Genomic DNA, 8,405 nt, shown 5'->3' with positions numbered 1-8,405 from the left:
TACATACATACATACATACATACATACATACATACATACATACATACATACATACATACATACATACATACATACATACATACATACATACATACATACATACATACATACATACATACATACATACATACATACATACATACATACATACACTCTCATTCAGACTGTGTTCAAGGTATGTGCAGGTCAAAATATAGGTAAAGAGTTCGCTTTTAAGCTTTCCATAAAATCAATATAAAAGGTTTCGAAGGATGCATAAGTTCTAAGACAAAACAGTACCTCAACATATATGTACATTGATGTGATCACGACACGAAAATCGAGCCTTAAAAAGCGTCGAATTTACTTCTCAATGTGTTTCAGCACTTCAGATATCAGAGAGATTTTGCCACCACACGAAAGATGATTATCATGTCTTTCCTCCTTATAACATCTGCCTTTTAAACTCACTCTCTATTTTGTTATAGTGGATGCAATAATATTGTTCGACCTTTTCGTAAATCATACTGATTCGGGCCCTTAATCGTTTATTTATAAACAATAAATAGCAAGAGAATATACCCCTATAGGTTTTCAATCCACAAAAAGATGGTTAAATCTCTAATATTTCCAGCAGTGACCTTAACAAATGGTGGATTTTTAAATCGTTCATGTTTATTCACTCCGAACTACATTTAATTGTCCTCAGCAATGAAGAGCATGAATAAATAATCATAATGACATGTGTAGAGATATCTGTTCACAATGAAGATGAATTACCATATTGTAGGTACCGGCATTGGATCCAAGATTACATTTGTAACACCTGTTCTTCTGGCGTATCATCCTTCTCTCGTGAAGCTTATTTGTTCGTTCCAAATAGTTTAAATACGTCAAGTCAAGTACGTCAAATACGTATCTTCATTCAAGGTAGTCAGAAGAACGGGTGACTCTGATGTATACTTTACGCGAATACAAAGCGTTAACAAAACTGTTTTCCATTATCAAAAAAACATGAGGGAAAAGTGTTGAGAAGGTGGAACATGTAGTTGAAGATTCCTATTGGAAACGGAATGAATTGGACAATGCAACAGTGAGGCATATCATCATGTCTGTGGATAGTGACAATAGTTACAGTGACAGTGAGATCGATGAAAATTCGGATTAAAACTTTTGAAACCAACCCCAATAGTTCTCGGTGTTTCATCAAATGTACATACCCCCTTGTAATACAAATCAATCATAGCGTTTTGAGGAAACTATAAAATTATGAGGATTCGCACTCTTAATTTCCCTTCATTCATTTACTTTGTTATTTTTAAAGTGAAATTCTTTGGTACGTTTTCACTATAAGCGCTGAAGTTGCTTTGTACAACGATACCCAATACCAGTTTAAACGGTTATTCTGACTGTGTTCATTGTGTAATACTCATACGTTGGTGATCGAGTGAACGGTATGTTGGCACCTTAGATTTCAGGACCATCATTGTTCTTTTCAACAACAAGCCATAAAAACATTTCATGTGATGAAAGTCTCCATGCACGAATTTTATTTATTTTTTGTTTTCCTTTCGGATTAAACAGCGTTCATTTTCTCTCTCTCTCTGTTGTAGACAGCTTGGCCATAATGCTAATGATTGGTATGTGTACTTCAGATGCGATGTGGCTGTAATTGTGCTATAATTTTGATAATTGAAAATAAACAACAAAACATGAAAACGGACTGTGTCTATGATGTTACCTCAGGTGTTATCAAGTATTGTATGGCGTGTGTGAGTGTGTGAGTGTGAGAGTGTGAGAGTTTAGGCACAAAACTCTACTCCCTCTTTCTCAGCTTCGCTGGGTCCCAAATACACGCAATGACACAAACTGCAGAGGTACCAAAAGTGTAAGGCTCGTTGTTTAACGCCGCGCTCTTTAATAATAAAGGCATGTGACGGTATATAGCTTGATAGCATACCGCATATAGCGGGAATATTGTTAAATGCAATGTTAAACAACAAACATATTTCGTAATGTGCTCAATGCCGATAAATCATAATAATATAATATATTAGAATATTGAAGGAAACGATCTTCTGATGAGAACAAATTGCCCTAATTACTTAGGGCTTGACAAAGATATTGACAGCTCAATCTATGGGTGAACATTTATTAACGCAATATTGCTGAAACCGATGTTGTTTCATTCGTGCATTTTATATGATCGTAAGCAAAATGATGTTATGGCTACACTACATTTATGATCCCTTATTGCAACAAAGAATTCACAAAAGGTTTTACGTTTTCATGTGATTCTGTTTACATTACGTATGATCACTGGAACCTATAATTTTTGCATTAAAACGGTTTCGGTTAACGTAAAACCCCACCCTCCAGTTGTTTGTGAATCCCGTGCTATCCTGGAAATTCAAAGGAACGTCATCGACACGTGTCAGCATGACAAAACACTCTCAGATAGAATCACATTATCTGATAACCATCTGATCATTCCATGTATTAACAAATCTGCATGCGATATGCACTGCAACAATCTTTCATCTGATCAGTTAGTACATATAGAAGGTGTAAATACTTCTACAAGTATTCACTATTGGATAAAGTGTTATGGAAAAGCCTAGTGGTTACTCCGTGCATTCTCCAGAGACCGCATGTAACATGTTCTAAAGTACAAGGGCGTCATAAAAAACATCTTGCAATGTGTAATGTATGAAAATAACCATGTCTTAAAAGGCCTGTTCATTCCTTGTAATATTTCTCTAGAAATTAATTATAAACGTTCCTGTTTGAACGTAACTAGCAGTAGTACCTGACCATAAAATCACTTGGCAAAACCAGTGCCATGAATTAGATGTACATATAATGTATATACAATAACTTTCTTTACAGAGTCTTCGTTTTAATTATGAACACTAAATCGATCGACCCGTGAAGATGCTTCAGTAACCCATGCTTGTCGTAAGAGGCGACTAACAGGATCGGGTAGTCAGACTAGCCAACTTGCTTGACACATCTCATCGGTTCTCAATTGCGTAGACTGATGGTCATGCTGTTGATCAGTGGATTGTCTGGTCCAGATTCGATTAATTACAGACCGCCACCATATAGCTGGAGTATTGCTGAGTGCGGCGTAACACTAAACTCACTCACTCACTCACTCACAAAATCAATCGCATCAGCGGAATGTGATGCGTACACGTCTCTGATATATATCAGCATACATGAAAAGAAGGAATTGTCTGTTGACTTCATCAGATGCATTTATAACTGTGTGGACATCCAACCATCTCGATATGTTTCTACGTAAGGTTAGTAGGATGACATATATGACACAAATTCAAATGTTTCTTATATTGCGTAATGTACTTACTAGGTCATTGCTAAGATGAAGACGATTTTAATTGCACCATATTCGTCAGATTAAAAATCGAAAAAACATACCTTTGCTCTTATGTATACCTCTGTATGTTTCGCGGAAGACAATGCCAAATAGATGTTTTTATATGTGATTTCTTAAAAGAGACACATAGTTTAACCCCCAAATTAATATGTGAGGAAATATATCGTTGAATCGTTAAATGGCCACTCAAGATTAATAATAATGCACAACATAAAGTGTTTTGAAGTAAAACAGTTTATGTGTACAGTAAAAATATCAGCTCAATGGGAACGTTAAATGACAGTGGCAATAGATAACAAGGTCCATAATATGAAGCCACGAATGTAATTATTATATTATTACAGGATATTTATATGTTCACGCAACTAATACATGCTCAAGGCGCTGGCGTGTTCCTTGATCAACGGATGTCTTTTTTCTGGCATTCTTTTTTTAACCAACTCAACTCCCTGGGGAGTATTCAACTCAAGCAGCCCGTTAGGCGCAGCGAATTATCGCACAGCCTCATCCTCACAAGGTACCCATTTGCAGCTGGGTGAACTGGGACACATAGTCACAGTATTTTGTCCAATGATACTGCACGTTACTATACCCGCAACTAGGTGTCTGCACGTGTTCGTGTGCCCACCTGGTCACCTACCATCGGATGAGTTGGTTCTTTTAAATGCACAGGGTTGTGTACTGCACACTAGGGTTTGTGACAACACTGAAAGAGCTAGCAAGCAATGCTCCAAGGTTTTCACACTCGGTAACAAGCGGGGATCGATCCAGGCACCTTTCGCTCACCTTGCCCCAACATATTCAGCATGTTGATACTGTCGAATGTCTTGAATAGAAGCCTTGCGGACTGGCAAGTAAATACGTCATCATATAAGACTAATTTAAGTAGGAAATGCCTTAGTTTGTATGCGTTGTTCCTTACCAACGTGTCTAACCGGTTACCCACTGTGATCACAGGATTCACAGACCTCAGAATGGACATTTACATTTTGCTTAACACAAATCATAAAGAGAAGATAAAACACATAAGATACATTCAGCTTGGTACCTGGTAAGTTTATTTGACCAAAAACAATAGGTACTTGACAAGTCAAATTAGTGACTATTTTCAAAAGGCAGGGACGTATGTACATGAACTATCATAAAAAAATGTTGACTATACTGTCAGAAGGCCATTTTATTTCCAATAACAGCTGTTGGAAAAGACTGGGTTACACGACACCATCATCTACTGACACATCATCTTGTTCATTATTCCAGGCATACAGCGAAGTGAGCCACAGCATTTCATGGCGTCGATCCCGTTAATTTTGCATTCTTCATTTCGGAGACGACACTGTGAAACAAAAACAACATAATGAAGATGTTGTAAACACAACGGAGATTTTATAAACTTATGTCATCAAATTAAAAACACAACTTCGCTTTGTAGTTTGGTGAGGGGTATAATATAAACAAATCCTATAAAGTTTTAACATTTACCATGTTCTGGAATGGTGGCGATTGGGGGCTAATAGTGATAAGATTGAGGAATGAAATAAAGTAACGTAATGTTTTAGTTCTTAATATTCCCCCGCACATTAATTGTATTTATTCCAATTACCTGTTTTCCTTTCTATCCATACATTCCTTTTCTTTGTAAATTCAAATTTGCTCACTTTTCCAAGCCAACAACTTTATAGTTATTGTGATATTTCAACAGCTATAATACAAGTTATCGTCTGGAGTACGATTTAAATTTGTTACATTGAATATACAGTAAAGTTTTAGAAATGCAACAAACTTTACAGCTTCTAAAAGACAATATCTGGTTCATACGTATTGGATTAAAATGTGAAGTTTAGTTCGTCAATATTAACTTACCCCATTACCACTACCGACGTTTCTCTTGCAGATTCTGGTGTTCCCTATACCACGCTCACACATCAGACCATTACAGCAGGTTTCACCATTCATCAAATTGCACAGTTGCCCCTCAGTCTTGCACTGGAAAACAAAATACCCTTTGTTCTAAACAATTCGTAATATCAATAAATACTGAAACAGTGTGGGGATGTCAACTCCTTTATTATGAAGAACGCGTACATAACATTTCACCAGGGGAATGAAAGCATTGTAGCATGTAATGCACGAGATAACAAAGTTGGACAGAGGGAAACCAGTAGTTGATTGGCGCTGATGATAATAGCATTGGACCACTGTCAGCAAGAAGTTAATTCAGGATCACTTCCAAATGCAATTCAAATATTTTAGTATATATTGGGTTTAAAGGACGCATATATGAAAATATTCCATCAATGCACATGTCCACAATGAATGCAGTAATATATGTTAAGACTGGGCTTGGGTGTCATTGTGCAAATCGATCTTATCACTAAGGCGACCGTAACTCCCACTCCTTGAGATAGACGTACGGCAGTCGTAGTGCTAAGGTTGTGTCGTACAACCGCACCCTGAACATTAGCAACAAGTATAAATTATTTAAAACTTACAAAACCGTGCGAATCTTGAATCAGGGCTGATGCTATGAGGATTAGAGCAACACACGCTTTGGACATCATTGTGATGGAGTAAAACTGAAAAGAAGTTCATTTAAGTCAATCTAAGCTGCATGACTTTATATTAATGTACTTACAATCTAAGAATATAAACATGTATCTGCATACATGTTCTCCGTTTGATTCATGCTGTTAAAATTGATTATGATTTTCAATGTAGAGGAACGAAAACACATCAGTTCAATGTATAACGATGCCTGGACCCGTAAAATAATATATCTATGTTTGTTGCAATTGAGATTTGGAAATAGTTCTGTTAAGGACTTTCATTCGTATAAAATATACATAGAGTTACCTGCTCTGCTAATCACCTGGAATGAAGATACCTCTTTGATTTGGTACGTGTATTTATACCACTGTAACAGCAATTAAGCAAAGTGTGATAAGGATGCTACTTTAAAAGAACAGGTGTTACAAATGTAATCTTGGATCTGTTACCAGTCTGTCAGTCACCACCTTCGATGCAATCGATCCATCGTTCACAGGTAAATCTGCTTCAACACGAAACGATATCTTTACATGTGTCATTATGATTATTTACTCACGTCATGCTCTTAACGTGGCAACAGGTGAGGACAATTACGTGTAGGGCGGAGCGAATCAATAATAACGATTATGAAAAGACATCAGAAAAAAAGAATACATGTACATAATAACGATTTTAAAAAGAACCTGCTGAAAATATTACAGATTTAACTATGTTTATGGTGCAGTTAAAGACTGAAGGATGTACTAATCTGTTGACATTTAATTTATAGATAATTTCGTCCATGAGTCAGCATGAATTACAGAAGGTCGAAAAAAATTCTTTAGTCTAATAGAGAGAGTGAGTTTAAAAGGCGGATGTCATGAAAGTGATTTTATGTGCGGTGGGAAAAATCTCTCTGACAAACATTAAGTGTTGTAATATAAATTATTAAGACATAAACCGTACACCTTTTGAACTTGAAGCTCTAGGGGGAACATTTTTGCCTTGTGATCACAACGTTATACATAATTATATGTTGCGATAACCTTTTATGTAAGGAGAATGTACGGTCCTTACGAAGCCTGTTTACTTGATCTTACGAAAAGCTTAATAGCCTTAGCCAAGTTAAAACACAATGAAGAGGATGTGTGCTGCAATTCCAAGCATCCATGACAGATCACTACATCTGTTTGGAAAACAGGTACTTTTGTTGACTTTGAAGTCTTAAGACGACAATATGGGCAAACATGTATCTTATTTATTCCTCAGTACCGTTATGTATGTGTTGCAAGATCAGATTCTACCAAAGAGCACGGCAAACAGGCAATTGTTTGCAATTCTTCTTCCACCCTTCACGTTCAGTCAAGCATCAACAGATGTCATGTGAACGAGATATATTATCAAGATCTACAGCTAATCAGAGTAATCACCCGTTTTCGTCGGATCCAACGGATCTCTGACGTGCATTGCAACATATGTTCTGTTCAGCAGTTCATATGCGGGTTAGTAAATGGGTATAAATATATGTACTTGGAAGGCACTCTACATTCTCAATTTGATCCTTCAGCTGAACAGGTATGTATGATGAACACACGACAGCGCTTTGAACGGCTTTACATATTATATCATAATGCCATCTGAATGTTTAGGGAAGCTTCGACCAGCACTTTGATGAAATTCAAGGGTAAGACATTGGTACTGACAAACCAAGTCACGATGTCTGATTTGAACATACGATAATCAGATTCTGAATGACAAAGACACGCACAGCTGCAAAATAGGCCACGTGTTCACCATTCCATTTTATAGCATTGTTCTTATCTGTCTCAGAAATGTTTTGTGGTAGTGTTTAACAGAAATATGATAATCACTTCATTAGCCTCGGTCGTCAGACTACACTGCATATTCACACTATTGAATATTGTTCGAAAGCATGCATGTTTAATTTGTATGCATTCTGTTTCGTTTCAGGAGTGCCCAGGCATAACAATGATGCTCAAAGTGTGTCTTGCTTTGTTCTTTGTGATATCACTTTTGGCAAACAATGCCATTGGCTTTGGGGTTAGGGCTGTCATATCACATAATCTTCTTTCGGATAAGGATAATCGGCATCCATGAGGATATGGAGACTTTCAAAGTCTGATTTGGAATCAGCAAATTACTTTTAATATGAGTAATGTTTTAGATGTCAAAAAGAACCCCAAACATCACCATAATTAGCCCTATTCCATTAAAGGCTATGATAGGCAGAGGTTTCCGATCTAAATATTCAACGGTAATTTTGCTTTTGTTCCACTTCTGATATATGTTGTGCACCTTATGCTGTCATGACCCAAAATTATTACGTACATTTATTATCACCTCAACTATAACCTTTTTACCATTACCCATATGATTATTAAATAACGTCACAGTACAGAAATATAACCCATTTTACTACCTTAGTTTTGCTTCATTGTACATTTCGTGATAAGTAAAAGGGAAAGTTATCCTAGCTCCA

The sequence above is a fragment of the Haliotis rubra genome, unplaced genomic scaffold, assembly GCF_003918875.1.
Source record: "Haliotis rubra isolate DU_JTF1 unplaced genomic scaffold, ASM391887v1 Scf1409, whole genome shotgun sequence".
In the NCBI taxonomy this organism is placed as follows: domain Eukaryota; kingdom Metazoa; phylum Mollusca; class Gastropoda; order Lepetellida; family Haliotidae; genus Haliotis; species Haliotis rubra.
Note: the sequence above shows the minus strand (reverse complement) of the source record.